Raw genomic sequence first — 19159 nt, 5'->3', positions numbered from 1 at the left:
TAAAATTGGCCATTGACTATCGACAATGTCCTTAACTTTTGGTTATCCTGTGGTGTATTGTGATGTTAGAATGAAGCGATTCTGTTTGTTAGGGGTGGATTTTATTTCATCTCGCTGTGTCATGTGTATGCGTGCCTTTTCCAATGACATATTAAGTACATGAGGTTTGTACCCTCTCTGTGCAAAACGATCAAACGTTTCTTGTATTTGCTTCTCACAAGTGTCACTTTCCGAGTTATTGCGTATAGTATGCAGGAACTGTGAAAAAGGCACTGCTTTTTTAGAGCTTGGTGGGTGAAAACTTGTGGAATAAAGCAAAGTGTTTCGGTCTGTGGCTTTTCTGTATAATTTGTAACCCAGCCTGTTGTTTTGTTTAAAAATTTCCACATCCAAAAACTGGATTTTTTGCTCATCATGTGTTAAAGTAAATTTGACTGTAGAATTTAAATTATTCAGACTTTCTACCATGTTTAATAGATCTGTCTTTTCTCCTTGCCAAATAATCAACACATGATCGATGTACCGCAAGTATAAAAAGAGGGAGTCTTTGAAGGCGGGTATGATATTAGTTTGCTCATATTGGGCCATGAAACAATTTGCGTATGCGGGAGCCATTGGGGCTCCCATTGACGTACCCTCCCTTTGTACATAAAATTGTTTTTCAAAACGGAAATAATTACATTTTAATGTTATTTCCAAAAGTTGACAGATGAAATCAATAGGGGGACCATCATAATTGGCTGAGTTTTGTAATGCCCACCTCACTGAATCAATCCTTTCCTTGTGGGGAATGATGGTATACAAACTACAACACATCTATGCTCGCCAATATGATGGGTCCCTCTGGTAAAACCAAATCAGTCAAAATTTGTAACAGATGCTGGGTATCTTTTAAATAAAAAGGTAATGATTGCACAGTGTTTTGTAAATAATAATCCAAATATAGTCCGATAGGATGTAGCAAACCACCCCTAGAGGAGACTATAGGTCTACCGGGGGGGTTGCTGGCACTTTTATGGACTTTGGGTAGACAGTATAGTACAGGACAAATGGGAAACTCCTGTGTGAGATATTGTTTTTACCCTTTTGTGATCCAACCTCTTTCAACCGCACTACTTAATGTATTTTCAATCTCAAGTTTGTATTTAACCACTGGATCACCTCTTAACTTTGTATACACTGTTTCATCATTTAACTGTTTAAACACTTCATTTTGGTAATCAACATAGTCCATCACGACAATCCCTCCCCCTTTATCCGCTGGTCTGATTATAATGGTATTGTCATTGTTTAATGACCGTATGGATTGTCTCTCTTCTTTTGTTTTGATTAGGGTGTGCCTTAAAAGTCGAATCCGGTAATGTGCTTATTTCGTGATTTACAGTCTGTAGAAAGACTTTAATATTGGTGTTGTTTGAGACTGGGTCATAAGTACTTTTATTCTTCCATCTAGATACAGGGATAGAGCACTCCAAATTCTCATTAGACTCTTTATCCATTAATCTCAATTTTCTGCCTAATTTAAAGCTTTCAACTTCCCAATTAAATTTGTTAAATGGTACAGTGGGAACGAAAGAGGTACCTTTGCTTAGTAGGGAGGTTTCAGCCGGCGTGAGCGTGTGGTGAAACAAGTTGTAGATAGGACTCATTTTGGGTACTTGGGAGGACGTCCACGGCCGCCTCTTGCCCCTCCTGGTGCGTTTCTTCCGCTTCTGTTGTTGTTCCTGGTACTCATTAGTATGGTTGTGGTGTCCATTGGTCCTCGATCGGTGGGCAGAGGGTCCTCGTGAAAATGGACTGAACGAACGTTTCCTTCAGTATCACTTCCTGTTGCGCGCTGGCTGCTCTGCGTTCCACTTGCGCCGGCTTCTGTGCGTTCCACTGACGTCACTTCCTCTTCCCCAGAGTCGCCGGAATTATCAATAGTGCTGAGAGCTCTGCCACGCTGTTTCCTCCATTTTGGAACGCCTCCACGCCAGCCTCCAGTACCCCCGCTGCCTCCAAGCCAGCGGTATACACGATGCTGCAAGTAATCCTCCTCTACTTTGCGCAGTTTATCTCTTTTGAAACGAAGTAAGTCCATTCTAAAGTTCTCCACATTGCTTTTCAATTTTTAAAGTGATTCTGCAAATGTTGTATCGTTTATAAGGGTTTGGTGTGCTGTTTCCAGAGATGCTAGCTCCTTTCTCACTTTAACTATTTCAGAGCCAACTTCTTCAATAACCAAAACCATAAGGTCTAGTGAGCATCTATTTAGGACTCCGATCCATTTTCTGCAAAAATCAGGAATATATATATATATATATATATATATATATATATATATATATATATATTGAAATTGTATGTGTAATAGGGCCTCATGGACTGATTCATGTGATGTTGGGATTCTTGGAGGGCATGTAGTATAAGAAGTGCAAATCTGTATGTACTTACACCCTGGCCACATCTATTAGCAGAAGCGGCAGCCCACTTAAACACAGGGCAGAGTGGCCCCTCGGCATTTGCCCGAACGGACAGATTACCAGTCTGGGCCTGTATGTGGGCCACAACCATTGGGGTAATAATCAGCCATAGGGAAGTCACTAATTAGAATAAGGGTTCTATGACTGGACTTTATGCCTGCTTATTTTGAAAATGTTATATTGTGTATCCTGCCTTTTGTGATAGGATAGGTCTTGGGCTGAAAATATAATACATACATACATACATACATACATACATACATACATACATACATACATACATACATACATACATACATCTACAGCAAGGATTCTAATATGGCCACTGCCTGAGCGTCGGGCTGATAACTTATTACTCGGGAGCAGTAAAGGTTCCGCATGTTCTGATAAACAAAGGTCTATTCACATAACTGACATGATATTCGTCAGGATCTCTTACTTTGCCTATGAGGGTTCAACTCGTTATCTGGCCTCAGTCTAGAAGACCGTGAGCATGTCAGTCGGTCGGTGCAAATTTTGTTACTTTTGTATGTACTGGGTTAGCCATCTCTTTGAGCACAGGCCGACGTCTTCCCACATTAAGCCATTAAATGTTGGTTAGAGGTATATCCATAGCATCGTTCCACAATGTTTTTTCCATCACTGGTCATGATTTATGCTTGCAATATATTACTTAAATAGGATCCAAATTAAACCACCAGTGCCAGGCATTGATTATAGCTTGTACTTAGGGGGTTATTAATAGAGATGTCGCGAACTGTTCGCCGGCGAACTTGTTCGCGCGAACATCGGGTGTTCGCGCTCGCCGGAAGTTCGCGAACGTCGCGCGACGTTCGCCATTTTGGGTTCGCCATTGTTGGCGCTTTTTTTTGCCCTCTCACCCCAGACCAGCAGGTACATGGCAGCCAATCAGGAAGCTCTCCCCTGGACCACTCCCCTTCCCTATAAAAACCGAAGCCCTGCAGCGTTTTTTCACTCTGCCTGTGTGTGCTGAAGAGATAGTGTAGGGAGAGAGCTGCTGCCTGTTAGTGATTTCAGGGACAGTTGAAAGTTTGCTGGCTAGTAATCGTTTTGATACTGCTCTGTTATTGGAGGGACAGAAGTCTGCAGGGGTTTGAGGGACATTTAAGCTTAGGTAGCTTTGCTGGCTAGTAATCTACCTTCTACTGCAGTGCTCTGTATGTAGCTGCAGTGGGCAGCTGTCCTGCTTCTGATCTCATCTGCTGACTGCTGCAATAACAGTAGTCCTTGTAAGGACTGCTTTTATTTATTTTTTTGTTGTTTTACTACTACTACTACTACTACTACTATAAGAGCCCAGTGCTATTAGTCTAGCAGTGTTGGGGAGTGGGACTGGTGTGCTAATCTGCTGCTCCTAGTAGTTCAGCAGCACCAACTTTAATTTTTTTTTTTAATATTCTTTTTTTTTTTATTTTACTTTTTTTTATTTTACTACCGCTGTAGTAGTGTATAAGTTGACCTTTTAGGCATTATTTGCCCTGTAGGCATTATTTGCACACTGTTTTCTTCAACCCGCCATCGAGCTGTGTGACCTTGTTCACATTCTGTCTAAATATCCATAATATTACCGTCTCCAGAAAAAACACCGGAGTCACTTTTTTCAAGCAGCCATAATATATTTTACGTAATCCGTATCCACCGCTGTAGTAGTGTATACGTTGGCCTTGTAGGCATTATTTGCACACTGTTTTCTTCAACCCGCCATCGAGCTGTGTGACCTTGTTCCCATTCTGTCTAAATATCCATAATATTACCGTCTCCAGAAAAAACACCGGAGTCACTTTTTTCAAGCAGCATTCATATATTTTACGTAATCCGTATCCACCGCTGTAGTAGTGTATACGTTGGCCTTGTAGGCATTATTTGCACACTGTTTTCTTCAACCCGCCATCGAGCTGTGTGACCTTGTTCCCATTCTGTCTAAATATCCATAATATTACCGTCTCCAGAAAAAACACCGGAGTCACTTTTTTCAAGCAGCATTCATATATTTTACGTAATCCGTATCCACCGCTGTAGTAGTGTATACGTTGGCCTTGTAGGCATTATTTGCACACTGTTTTCTTCAACCCGCCATCGAGCTGTGTGACCTTGTTCCCATTCTGTCTAAATATCCATAATATTACCGTCTCCAGAAAAAACACCGGAGTCACTTTTTTCAAGCAGCATTCATATATTTTACGTAATCCGTATCCACCGCTGTAGTAGTGTATACGTTGGCCTTGTAGGCATTATTTGCACAGTGTTTTCTTCAACCCGCCATCGAGCTGTGTGAGCTTGTTCACATTTTGTCTAAATATTGATAATATTATCGTCTCTAGAAAAACCACTTGAGTTACTTTTTTTCAAGCAGCATTCATATATTTTACGTAATCCGTATCCACCGCTGTAGTAGTGTATACGTTGACCTTGTAGGCATTATTTGCACACTGTTTTCTTCAACCCGCCATCGAGCTGTGTGAGCTTGTTCACATTTTGTCTAAATATTGATAATATTATCGTCTCTAGAAAAACCACTTGAGTTACTTTTTTTCAAGCAGCATTCATATATTTTACGTAATCCGTATCCACCGCTGTAGTAGTGTATACGTTGACCTTGTAGGCATTATTTGCACACTGTTTTCTTCAACCCGCCATCGAGCTGTGTGAGCTTGTTCACATTTTGTCTAAATATTGATAATATTATCGTCTCTAGAAAAACCACTTGAGTTACTTTTTTTCAAGCAGCATTCATATATTTTACGTAATCCGTATCCACCGCTGTAGTAGTGTATACGTTGACCTTGTAGGCATTATTTGCACACTGTTTTCTTCAACCCGCCATCGAGCTGTGTGAGCTTGTTCACATTTTGTCTAAATATTGATAATATTATCGTCTCTAGAAAAACCACTTGAGTTACTTTTTTTCAAGCAGCATTCATATATTTTACGTAATCCGTATCCACCGCTGTAGTAGTGTATACGTTGACTTTGTAGGCATTATTTGCACAGTGTTTTCTTCAACCCGCCATCTAGCTGTGTGTATTATCGTTTCCAGAAAAACCAACTGAGTTTTTGTTGTTGTTGTTGTTTTTTTAAAAATAATGCCAGGCAAAGGCAGGCCGCCACGCAGAGGCCGTGCTAGGGGCCGTGCTGCTATGCAATCCTGTGGCCCTAGCAAATTTCCCAGTTTTAAAAAGCCAATGACCCTGAACTCCCAAAATGCTGAAGAGGTAGTTGACTGGCTTACACAGCACACCCCATCCTCTACCGTTTCTAACTTTACCACAACATCCTCCTCATCCTCCACTGCTATGGCCACCCCACGTAACACTTCCTCCACCACCGGTGCCCCTTCTTCACTGGGGTCAGAGGAGTTATTTTCCAATGAGTTTCTTGAACTGAGTAATGCGCAACCATTATTGCCAGAAGAAGATGAAGGAGATGAGGACCTTACACCAGATTTAATTCTGGCAGAGAACACGATAGAGATGGACATAATGAGTGATGAGGAGGAGGTCCCCGCTGCTGCTTCCTTCTGTGATGTGTCAGAAGAAATTGATGCATCTGAGGAGAATGATGATGAGGAGATTGATGTTTTGTGGGTGCCTAGTAGAAGAGAGCAAGAGGAGGGTAGTTCAGATGGAGAGACGGAGAGTCAGAGAGGCAGTAGGAGAATAAGACTTAGAAGAAGCAGGGAGGACAGCCCGCAGGGATCAGCAGGGCAACAACATGTATCGGCACCTGTGTTCAGCCGGCCAACGCACCCGCCATTGCCGCCAATACCGCCAACTCCGCCAACTTCTACTGTTACCGCCAGATCGCACACTTCCAAAAAGTCAGCAGTGTGGGATTTTTTTAATGTGTGTGCCTCTGACAAAAGCATTGTAATTTGCAATGAGTGCAGTCAGAAACTGAGCCTTGGTAAGCCCAACAGCCACATAGGTACAACTTCTATGCGAAGGCACATGAGCGGCAAGCACAAAGCACTTTGGGAGCAACACCTCAAAGGCAACAGGCAAACTAAAAGCCACACTCCTTCTGGTCCAGCATCTTACTGCTCTACCTCTGCTCTCCTTGACCCGTCTGAACCACCCTCCACTCCGCCTTCCACCTTGACCACCTGTTCCCATTCCCAGTCATCTGCCACCAGCCAAGTTTCTGTGAAGGCCATGTTTGAGCGTAAGAAGCCAATGTCTGACTGTCACCCCCTTGCCCGGCGTCTGACAGCTGGCTTGTCTGCACTCTTAGCCCGCCAGCTTTTACCATACCAGCTGGTGGACTCTGAGGCCTTCCGCAAATTTGTAGCAATTGGGACACCGCAGTGGAAGGTACCCAGCCGCAATTTTTTTTCTAAAAAGGGAATACCACACCTGTACCAACATGTGCAGAGCCAAGTTACCGCATCTCTGTCACTTAGTGTTGGGCCAAAGGTCCATATGACTACTGACGCATGGTCCTCCAAGCATGGTCAGGGCAGGTATGTCACCTACACTGCCCACTGGGTGAACTTGGTAATGGCTGGGAAGCAGGGAATGGGTAGCTCAACAACAACAGTGGAGTTGGTGTCACCGCCACGGATTGCACGCGGTTCTGCCACCACCTCTACTCCTCCATCGCTCTCTACCTCGTCTTCTTCTTCTTCTTCTTACTCTGCTGCTGGGTCCTCCTTCTCCTCCTCCACACCTGTGCACCCCCAGCTCCCCCTAGGCTATTCGACGTGCCAGGTACGCCGTTGTCACGCTGTCTTGGGGATGACGTGCCTGGAAAGCAAAAACCATACCGGATCTGTACTCCTGTCATCTCTGCAGTCACAGGCCGATCGGTGGCTGACCCCACACCAACTGCAGATCGGAAAAGTGGTGTGTGACAATGGAAGCAATCTGTTGGCAGCGTTGAGACTAGGCAATTTAACACATGTGCCCTGCATGGCACATGTGTTAAATTTAATAGTCCAACGTTTTGTCTCCAAGTACCCAGGATTCCAGGACGTTCTCACCCAGTCCAGAAAGGTGTCGGCCCATTTCAGACGTTCCTACACAGCCATGGCACGCCTTGCTGACATTCAGCCAGCGCTACAACATGCCAGTCAGGCGTTTGATTTCTGACAGCCAGACTCGCTGGAATTCAACGCTCCTTATGTTGGAACGTCTGCTGCAACAACAAAGGGCCGTCAACGAGTACCTTTTTGAACTGGGTGGTAGGACTGGATCTGCACAGCTGGGGATTTTTTTCCCCCGTTACTGGGTGCTTATGCGCGATGCCTGCAGGCTCATGCGACCTTTTGAAGAGGTGACAAATATGGGTCAGTCGCACCGAAGGCACCATCAGCGACCTAATACCCTTCGCTTTCTTCCTGGAGCGTGCCGTGCGACGAGTGACAAATGAGGCTGTAGACCAGCGTGACGAGGAGCTGGAAGCGCACGATTTCTGGTCGGAATCACCAGAACGAACCCAGGCACCTGCTGCAACGCAGGGAGAGGTGCCAGAAGTGGAGTCAGAGGAGGAAGGTGGCTTTGTGGAGGAGGAGGAGGAGGACCAACAGGAGCAGGCTTCCCAGGGGGCTAGTGGTGACCTTTTGGGGACCCCTGGTCTTGTACGTGGCTGGGGGGAGGAGACCGTGGATGATGCAGTCCTTGATAATGAGGAAGCGGAGATGGATAGCTCTGCATCCAACCTTGTGAGAATGGGGTCTTTCATGCTGTCATGCCTGTTGAAGGACCCCCGTATCAAGAGGCTTAAGGAGAAGGACCTGTACTGGGTCGCAACGCTACTAGACCCTCGGTACAAAGCATAAAGTGTCAGAAATGTTACCAACATACCACAAGTCCGAAAAGATGCGGCATTTACAAACCAGCCTGCAAAACATGTTGTACAATGCTTTTAAGGGTGATGTCACTTCAGGAACTCATCAACATTCCAGGGGCAGAGGTGCCAGTAATCCTGCCACGAGCACACCTGCAAGGACAAAGCCCTTTGGCCAGTCTGTAACGTCAGACATGCAAATGTTTTTCTGTCCAAGGCAGCGCCACAACCCTTCTGGATCCACCCTCAAAGAACGCCTCGACCGGCAGGTAGCGGACTACCTGGCATTAACTGCAGATATCGACACTCTGAGGAGCGATGAACCCCTGGACTACTGGGTGCGCAGGCTTGATCTGTGGCCAGAGCTGTCACAATTTGCCATGAACCTCTTGTCTTGCCCAGCCTCAAGTGTGCTCTCAGAAAGGACCTTCAGTGCAGCAGGAGGGATTGTAACTGAGAAGAGAACTCGCCTAGGTCACAAAAGTGTCGATTACCTGACCTTTATTAAAATGAATGAGGGGTGGATCTCGGAGGGTTACTGCACGCCGGAAGACTTGTTCTGACTTCTATGCAGCTGTCCTTCTCTTCAAGCCTCATGACTCCACACACAGCTGTCCTTTAGCGTCCTCCTCCTCCCTCCGCCACCGTTACAAACTAGGGTGCAAACCCTACTGGTTTAATTTTTTCTGGCCTCTGTGCTTCAGTGGCTGCAACCAAAAAAACTGGGCAAACAATGTCTACAAGGTCAACGTATGGCAAAAAATGACTATTTTCAGCATTTATATGGCATATTTTTTCTGGCAACTGTGCTTCAGTGGCTGCGTCCAAAAAAATGCATATTTTCTGCATTTATATGGCATAATTTTTCTGGCAACTGTGCTTCAGTGGCTGCGACCAAAAAAATGCATATTTTCTGCATTTATATGGCATAATTTTTCTGGCCTCTGTGCTTCAGTGGCTGCAACCAAAAAAATTTATATTTTCAGCATTTATATGGCATAATTTTTCTGGCCTCTGTGCTTCAGTGGCTGCAACCAAAAAATTTATATTTTCAGCATTTATATGGCATAATTTTTCTGGCAACTGTGCTTCAGTGGCTGCGACCAAAAAAATTACTATTTTCAGCATTTATATGGCATATTTTTTCTGGCCTCTGTGCTTCAGTGGCTGCGGCCAAAAAAACTGGGCAAACAATGCCTACAAGGTCAACGACGTTGACCTTGTAGGCATTGTTTGCCCAGTTTTTTTGGCCGCAGCCACTGAAGCACAGAGGCCAGAAAAAATATGCCATATAAATGCTGAAAATAGTAATTTTTTGCCATACGTTGACTCAACGTATATGGCAAAAAATGACTATTTTCAGCATTTATATGGCATATTTTTTCTGGCAACTGTGCTTCAGTGGCTGCGACCAAAAAAATGCATATTTTCTGCATTTATATGGCATAATTTTTCTGGCCTCTGTGCTTCAGTGGCTGCAACCAAAAAAATTTATATTTTCAGCATTTATATGGCATAATTATTCTGGCAACTGTGCTTCAGTGGCTGCGACCAAAAAAATGCATATTTTCTGCATTTATATGGCATAATTTTTCTGGCCTCTGTGCTTCAGTGGCTGCAACCAAAAAAATTTATATTTTCAGCATTTATATGGCATAATTTTTCTGGCAACTGTGCTTCAGTGGCTGCGTCCAAAAAAACTGGGCAAACAATGTCTACAAGGTCAACGTATGGCGAAAAATTACTATTTTCAGCATTTATATGGCATATTTTTCTGGCAACTGTGCTTCAGTGGCTGCGTCCAAAAAAACTGGGCAAACAATGCCTACAAGGTCAACGTATGGCAGTTGTTTAAAGAGAACAGTAGATTACTAGCCAGCAAAGCTACCTAAGCTAAAATGTCCCTCAAATCCCTGCAGACTTCTGTCCCTCCAATACAGAGCAGTATCAAGCAGATTACTAGCCAGCAAGCTTACTATCATCTGTCCCTGAAATCACTAACAGCTCTCCCCCTACACTATCTCTTCCAAGCACACACAGGCAGATTTTTCAGATACATTTTTGCCCTTGATCCCCCTCTGGCATGCCACTGTCCAGGTCGTTGCACCCTTTAAACAACTTTAAAATCATTTTTCTGGCCAGAAATGTCTTTTCTAGATGTTAAAGTTCGCCTTCCCATTGAAGTCTATGGGGTTCGCGAACCGTTCGCGAACCGCTCGCATTTTTGCGCAAGTTCGCGAATATGTTCGCGAACTTTTTTTCCGACGTTCGCTACATCCCTAGTTATTAAAGTCCAAATGGCAAAAAAAAAAAAAAAATTTAACTACAAAGATCTGAATTTTTAGTGGGCAAATAAACCTTGAATTTTTGGAGATTTATTATACCCAGAGGATGGAAAAAGTCCAAATCCGAAGGCCTTAAATAGATCTGTAAGTATATGCATTTATGATTATGCAAACATTATTCTCACTTTCAGTGGGACTGGCAATTTTGTCATGTGACTGTGTGAAATTTGAATTCAATTTTACTGGCACCAGTTCTTATGGGTAAAATATTCCTAAGAAGTATGTGTAAAAAAAAAAATAATTGTGGGTGCCAGTATACAATATGATATTTATGTCTGAGCTAGATATTTTTTTGTCTTGAGCCATTGTTATTAATATGGATAAGGACCACTATTCATGTTATTCAATAATGGGGCCTTATCTTGTTAGTCTCAGTTTTTCAATACTCCCCATCTCTTTGCTTTAGATGCAACAATAAATGATGAAAAACTGCCAGCAATACATAGTGGTCAACCTGAAGACACCTTTATTGTGTTTTTTCCCCAGTGTTCCTCTGGTCCAGTCTGATGTTGGCTAGATTACACCTGCACAGCTTCATACTAGCACTGTACCGTGTTGTATTATAGGGATGTTGTTGCTCATCAAGCCCTTTGTATTGTGTATAGGGAGCTCAGTATTACCTCAGGTACTTACTAATGTGGCTGCAGACGAGGAATATAGGGTCATGTGAAGCATGCCCAGATTTTTTTAGTCATTGTCATGGGAAAATAGCTGTTCTGGCCCTAGTTACAGTTTTTCAAACCTGCCTCTAAACTTTTTACATGTGTATTCTGTGCTCTTCTAAGCAATGCTATACAGTATTACATGTTTGTTTTTCAGCATTTTATAAGCAGATCTTTGCTTTGCTTTCCTAAAGTGGGTCAAGCTCTCCTGTGCCAATCACCCCAGATTCATTAGGGATGTAGTTACAATCCCCCTGTCCTCTTGGTGAATATTTCACTGCTCATTATGGCCATGACACTGAAATGAATTCAGTTTCCAGATACTATGTGAAGCTCCCTGGTGTTTTTATATTATCCTGAATTTTCTGCTCTTATGTTGGAATCTTTGCCCTTTCATGATCAACTTGCTTGATCTGATCATTGATTAGTTATTTAGGCTTTGGTTTTTACATACTGTTTATGTTTACAAGGCTGCTGTCAGTAATAATGGGGCCCCATACTAAGTTAGTATGGTTCTCTCCCCTATGGAGCCCCATTTAATAACCCTCTTGTCTTCTGGGTCTCCTATGAGGTTGGTCCTGCCAATAAATAAATTGGAGCCTCGGTAAACAATGTCCATTGCTTGCACAGTCACTTCCCTGATATGCCATGACCCCACCCCAATTATGCCAAGAATCGCCCTGATTCATCCAAACCAACTCCATCACCCACTCTACACAAACCGCAACCCATATATCATGCCTTTTCATCTTGAGCCCCACTTCTGTCATGGGGTCCTCCACTACAGTACCCTGTATACCCCACTGATGGTGGCCATGTATGTTTAGAGCTAGCATGGGAGAGGAATAGGTGCCAGGGGTGAAATACGAGCGTTTGTATATTGGTGCCTTGGTGATTCCCACAATTACTGATGGGTGCTAGGAGTTTGTATGGGCACAGGTACCTATTATTATTTACCCTCAGTTTTGTATGCATTTTAGTGATTTACACTTTCTTTTTATAACTGATTAGTGCTTTTCACAAATGACCGGTCACTAAGTGGAGGACATTGTTTTAGTGCAGTTTGTAGATTCGATTCTATATATACTTGCCAGAGTAATCAATATGGCAGCTTTAATATATGAGAACAAACACAGATCTGCAGAAATCGGTGAGAAGGAGCAGATACAATACAGTATAAATATTCTTTGCTGAAGTGCATGCAGGATTAAATATACTGTAGATTATGTCTTTATCTCTGGAGAGTTTGCAGGGGAATCAGATTTATTTGGCTCATGCATGCTGCTATCTCAGCCTCTGTCTAAGTTAGATTAAAGGGCAGATACTGAACTTTGCAGAAATATAATGTAACATGCTCACAGGAAGGACAAATGTCAGGCCTGGTGGTAGAAAGTCAACTGAAAAATATAAAACACATGATGAACACCAAATGAAGAGAGAGATTATTTTTGTGATCTTCCTTTTTTAACTATTCTTTTAGTTTTCTATCACATTTCTTACTTGCCTATTTGTACAACTACTATTTGCTATGGTATAAATATCACAAGGTTCAATGACTTGTGTTAAAAGAGAAACTGCTCTTGTCTGAAGAGGAGATTCACATGTCAATGCCAAACATTGTCATGAAACTGCAGACTCTGAGGTTACTTACCTTTTCTGATCCCTGACCCTTAATAACCTCAATTTCCACCAGCTTCCCCAAATTAAGGAATCTTTTTAATGCCATTAAAAATAATGTTACCATCATCCCATGCTCAACCCCATACTAAATACTCAAAAATGAGGACAAGGCAAAACAATAAAATGAGCAGCTGCCTTTCTTATGTACAACATGCAGATACAAAGAAAATCTTCAATATACCAAAGAGCATCTATAAATAGTACATTTAGTAAGGCACTCTTCCTTAGCAGTATGTTGTGCCATGTTGGGCAGTGAACTGTGTTAAATGAAAACCAAAATTCCTCCATCAGCTCTTAGCCTGGTAGATACAACTGAGCACATATAATTGTCAACCACTGGTCAGTGGTCAATGGTCAACCACACACAAAACAATGCAATAAAGACAGAATGGTGGCATTAAGAATGCCTTCAAAGCTGAAAGCGGGCTTTAAAATATAATAAAATAAATAAATATGCAAAATAAAATATTCTGTTAACAAAGCTTCCCCTGCTTATGTGTAGTTATAGATTATGAGTGGGGATGAGGTGTCATATTATGGCACCACATAGAATTGAGTATGGACAGTTCACCAGGAGCTGATATTTGTATAAGGGGATTTCGATAACCTATGTACAGTGTCATTGGCATGTCAAAAATGTAAATATGTTAATTGCAATATTTGCAATAATTTGGCTGTAGTCTTCATACAATATTTTCACTAAATTTAAAATGTCTTCTGTTGTTATATTCTTAAGAGCTAATGAGTTAGTCCAGCCTGGAAGCATTTTTGCCCTTAACACCAGTCATGGAGCAGGGCACAACCTATTGATTGCATGCAAGGCAAACAAATAAAATAAAATGAGCACCTCCCTTTCTTATGTACAACATGCAGATACGAAGAAAATCTTCAATGTACAAAAGAAACCTGACCTCTCTACTTTAATATCAAACTGTATAGGGAAAAGAGAACCTACATGTAAAACTGTCTTATGCTACTTATGGAATCTGTTATTCCTTCTCTAGCTTGTGTACCAACAAGTGCATAAATGAAAGGGTTTATAAATGTATATGTATGGTCATCAGAGGCTTAATCCTGTATACCTGAGACATGAGTATACGGGTTTGATTATGAAGAGACAATCAAAATAATAATAATAATAATAAGCTGCCAGCTCTGTCTGTCGGCCCCTGTAAGGCCAGCTTTACTTTGTGACTTGTACCCATCCTGACTCTTCTCTGATGGAGGGATTGGCATTAATACATCACCAAAAGGTACGAATTAACGTTTTACCTTCCTGAACCTACAACTGGTTACTCATTTTCTTCACCTGAACCTGCGCAACCTGCACTCATCACTATGCCTGATGTACCATATTTGTACAACATTTCTAAAGAAAAATGCTGTTTGTATATCTTGCACTGAAAAGGGAATGAAAAGGAAAGTAAGGCATATTTAATAAACCAACAGAATGTGGAGATACTTTAATACACTGATTTTTCTGCTATCAACCACTAGATCAGGGATGCCCAAAAGGTAGCTGGTAATCGGTAGAACTCAAGACACCGTCAACAAACAGCTTGTCGAAATCACTGTCCTATTTCATGCTTTTCGTTCAGATATTTATTATGTTAAGGTTACATAACAAATGTTTGTTAAATATAGCAATATAAATTCTCTGATAAATCAATATAATATTCAAGTACAGTAATATTTTCCATGGAACAGAGGGCTTTTATGCATGTAGATAATGGGACAACATCACTAAAAGTAGACCTTGCATTAGTAAAGTATGGGCACTCCTGCACTAGATAATAAAGCAAACAGCCAGATAACCTATCCATGTAGATAAACCATAGAGGGTAGTGATGGGCGAATTTATTCGCCAGGCGCAAATTCGCGGCAAATTTGCGCGATTCGCGTCCAGCGAATAAATTCGCGAAACGCCCGCGAAAATTCGCCAAAAAAATTCGCCGGCGTCAACATTTTTTTTTCGAAAAAGCGCCGTTTCGCGAATTTCGCAAATTCGCCCATCACTAATAGAGGGTACTAGCAGGAAGACTCTTTGTTGATGATTATAGAAATTGTTCACAGATTTCTCAAATTTGTGTGTTGTACTTAGTACAGGTAAATGATCATTCGCCATTAAACAAGGCATCAAGCATGTTTTTTTTTTAATTGACCTTAAGCAGCCCATAATAAAACCTCCATTTTACATACCCTAAGTTTATATTTCCCTACATTTTACATTTTATAATACATTTCAGTGGGTGCTTTCCCTGATTTTACATAATGTTTGCCTGGATTTTACATAAAAATGTTGTCCTAACGTTGCCAAAAATTGCTGTTTGTTCTCTTTGATGTTATTAGTGAAAGAGGTTTAAAATACTAACCAAATACACATTTTGACATGTTTGTCTGTAAATCGGCAATTCCAATTAACCTGCACCTCAGTCACACAATTATGCACCAACCACTCATTTCTCAAGGAACAGCCACATGAAAGTAAAAATGACTGGGTTGTAGAGAACTGTGGCTGACAAAATGTCTGTCATTACCCTGAATTCTGTGGAACAAAGTGTCCACCTATCACACATATAGAGCAGTGATAAGTGGACCTTTATAACTTTCAGATTATAGGTGGAGAGGGACATTTTGTCCCCCACTCACAAAAAGCCCTGTGTGCTATAAGCCTTTGAGTTCATTCAGTGAAAAGAATGTTTAGCCGTGTATAGTTGTCAACCAAAGGGAGAAGCAAAAGTAAATCACATCTTCCATTGGCCCTATTTAGACACACAGTACTGATTCTTTGACCAGATTGTGCATCTTAAGCATTATTGCTTATAATTTGATGGGATCTTAAATCTCATCTGATTTACAAAAAATAATCTATGAAGGCAACAACAACAAGATTCTGCATTGCTTCTGAAATATTCATGTTTAGATTCACTATTCCTCTCTCAGTGTCTTTCTCTTTCTGTCTTCATGCAGCAGTTGGGTGTCAGAGCTTACTTCCTGAAGAAGGGGGTAGGTTGGGTTTTTTAAGAAAAAAAGGTTTGGTTCTCCTTTAATGATCCAATATAAGGAGGGGGGGCTCCCTTTCATAAAGATGTATTAGAGCTCACTCAAGTAATGATTTCCAGAACAAAATCTAACAAAATAACTGCTTTTTGCACATATTCTGCATGTAGAGAGACTGGATTTCTGGTGATTTTAATAGAGTGAGCTCTAATACATCTTTTAGGCAAAAGGAGCCCCCTATAAGATATATTGAATCGTTCATCCGACACCCAACTCCTGAATGAGGAGAAACATGCTGAGCGAGGAATATTGAAGATAAACTTTGCATTTCGTACTCTTTGGTCAACCAGCACATAAATTAGAGGGTTAAGGCAGCTGCTGATATTCACTATAATTTCCAGTAGAGATACATAATCAAGTATTTTCAAAAATCAGAGAGAAATCCATGGTGAAAACAGCTTTGAAAACCAAAATCACCCTGTGACATTTAGAGTCCAGGTTAGGAAATAAACCAGGACCACAGCAATTACAATTTTGTACAGTCGTTGTGGCTTTACTTTTGGGGATTTATGAACTTTTATGGCAATAGCGACTTTGGAAAGCACAATAATACACAGAGGAATAAAACAGCCAAACAAGAGCATTGGGATTAGGATAAAATGATAATGTTACTCCATAATTCATGTATTCCTGCACTAAACAGCAGTCACTTCTTTTACAGGGGATACAAATGACTGTTGTGTGCTCTCCATAGGTAAATAATCTTACTCCTTACATATATTTATTTGGCTGCTTTTATAATCCAACCAATTACATGCTCTGTTCCCATCATTGCCAATAGAAAGAGTGCTTAAAAATTATAATGGGAAAACTAAAGATCACTGTTACTGACCAAATGACTGAGCAGATCCAGAGACAAATGCGTCCAGAGAAGACCCTTAGATGCCATATCTGTTTAGCCACAGACAGGACACGTTCAATGTTCAGGGCTGTAACGCTGGAATATTTATTGCACGTGGACAGAAAATTATACATTTTATAGAGAGTCGAGCCAAAAATCCAGTTCCCTGTAAAGTCAGAAACAATGTCAATTGGCATACACAGGAGAAATATAAAATCAGCTAAGGCCAAGTTTAGAAACCAGATTTTGCATTTATGGGTTTTCATGATAAATCCAGTAACATAGATAACCATACCATTGCCAATCAGACCTATTGCACAGATTAGAATTAGAATTGGCGGTGGCCTTGGTGATGTTTTTTATGTCTATGTTCTGGTTATGATGTAGGTCACACAAGGAGTAACAGATTTTCAGAGAGCTGCCTTTCATCCATTGGTAGAGTCTGAAAATAAACATTTAATGGTACAGTAAGACTTGTTAGACCCTTGTTAACAATTAGGGCACTCCCCCATACACACACTCATTTTTATGCTGAGACTCAAACCCTGGGACTTCACATGCAAACACACCCATATATGCATAATAATAATGCAGAAAAACCTCACCAGGCACATACACACTCTTGTAGTTGCATGCACATTTTCTACGTTATGCACATACTTTCCTCCTCACTAGAGATGGCCGAATTAGACCCATTTCCTTTCGCGAAAAATTTGGAATCGCGTCTTTTATTTATTTATTTTTTGACGCGAGACGCCATACAAGTCTGTGCCCGATAATTCCGCGGCAAAAAAATTTGCCCATCCCTACCTCTCACTTATACATAAATACACACAGTGATTCTATGCTTAATAGAATAGTGTTTCTTTATTAAAGTTCACAGATTTTGTGGCCGCCGAGTCATATCTTATACAATTCTTTTCATTAACCCCTGTTCTTACATGTGAAATTAAGCGCTAGTTGCACTTGTTTGTGCGTTGAGATCGGCGATGCTGCCCGATTGCATGCATGGGTCCAAATAATGTTGACGCATTACTGTTTTGATGCAAGCGACTTTTCCGACGCGTTTTGACACATCTTTTTGTTCACCTGCAAATTTTCACGGCAGTTTCTCAAAACGCAGAAATTGCTGAGTTTCTCTCTATACTGAAAAAGATAATGGTTTAGAAAGGAAAGCAGCATTTCATGTTGGTTGTCTTTGTGGCAAATGTAAAATAAAGTTCAGCTTTAGGGTGGTGACACACGCTCAGATTCTGGGGAGGTTAGTCGCCCAGTGACATATTGCCTCTTCTTCGGGCGACTAATCTTCTCAAAATGCCTTCCAGTCGGCTAGAATGTAAATCGCCGGTGGAATTGTACTCGTTTTCTGTAGTCGCCCGAAGACTACTCTCCTCAGAATCTTATCGTGTGTCACCACCCTTAGAGTAATGTACTCTGTTTATTAGTGGGGATCATCACTTTAGGCCTCATTTATTACCAGGTAGGAGAAAGTCCTGTGGCATTTACTTTGATTTTTCAAAACAGTTTATTGTGTAGATGCATCAGAAGTGGGTTTAGGCGCAATTCTAAACAGAATGGGGAGGATTACCCAGTGTTATATATTAGCAGAAAATTAAATGATCATGAAAAAAGTTATGGTGGGGGGGGCGGAGCCAACTACCAATGCACATGGACGCATAAGTTCTGAGCTCCGTGCTGTACTGAGCCACAAACAGATAATTAGCACGAGGATTGAGAGATTCCACGGATATTTTTCCCTCTTCATACTTCGGAGAGGTATGGCACCTAAAATTCAGCAAAAAAAAAAGCAGGTTCCACTGTCACATCATACTTTGCGGCACAAACGACTGCTGATCAACACGCTGCAGAAGGCGCCATTTTGGAGGCCACGCAGCCTGATCACATTTCGGAGCCCCGGCAGGAAGCAGACTTGCAACGCTCCTCGACTGAGGAACTTAAAACTATGCTTCTAGATCTCAAGCATACCTTACAAGCCGACATTAAACAACTGTCTATGGACATTCGTGCGGAACTGCAGGAAATCGGTGAGGTTGGAGCATAATTTCTCCTAGTTCGCCTGTTTCCTCTCTGGCTGATACCAGCACTGTTGCTGGCATTGCTAACGGATGACAGTTATCTTTTCCTCCCCCCATATTCCCAGTTTAAACACCATCTGAGAGCTAATTGGGTGCAGCTCTGCTTTTTTAACTGCGCCATCCGAAGATGCTTAATTACAGTTTTTATACGGAAGGTTTCCCATTTTTTTTATTTTTTTTACAGGTCTTTCACTGTATGATTCAC

At 41.6% G+C, this 19159-nt stretch overlaps 1 pseudogene; it reads right to left on the bottom strand.

Annotated features, from left to right (window-relative positions):
• Positions 1-14025: 14025 nt before the first annotated feature.
• Positions 14026-17291, bottom strand: LOC121397956 (annotated as a pseudogene).
• Positions 17292-19159: the final 1868 nt, after the last annotated feature.

This window comes from Xenopus laevis, chromosome 9_10L, assembly GCF_017654675.1.
Source record: "Xenopus laevis strain J_2021 chromosome 9_10L, Xenopus_laevis_v10.1, whole genome shotgun sequence".
In the NCBI taxonomy this organism is placed as follows: Eukaryota; Metazoa; Chordata; class Amphibia; order Anura; family Pipidae; genus Xenopus; species Xenopus laevis.
The sequence above is the reverse complement of the archived record's forward strand: the minus strand, read 5'-3'. Positions and strand labels throughout refer to the sequence as shown.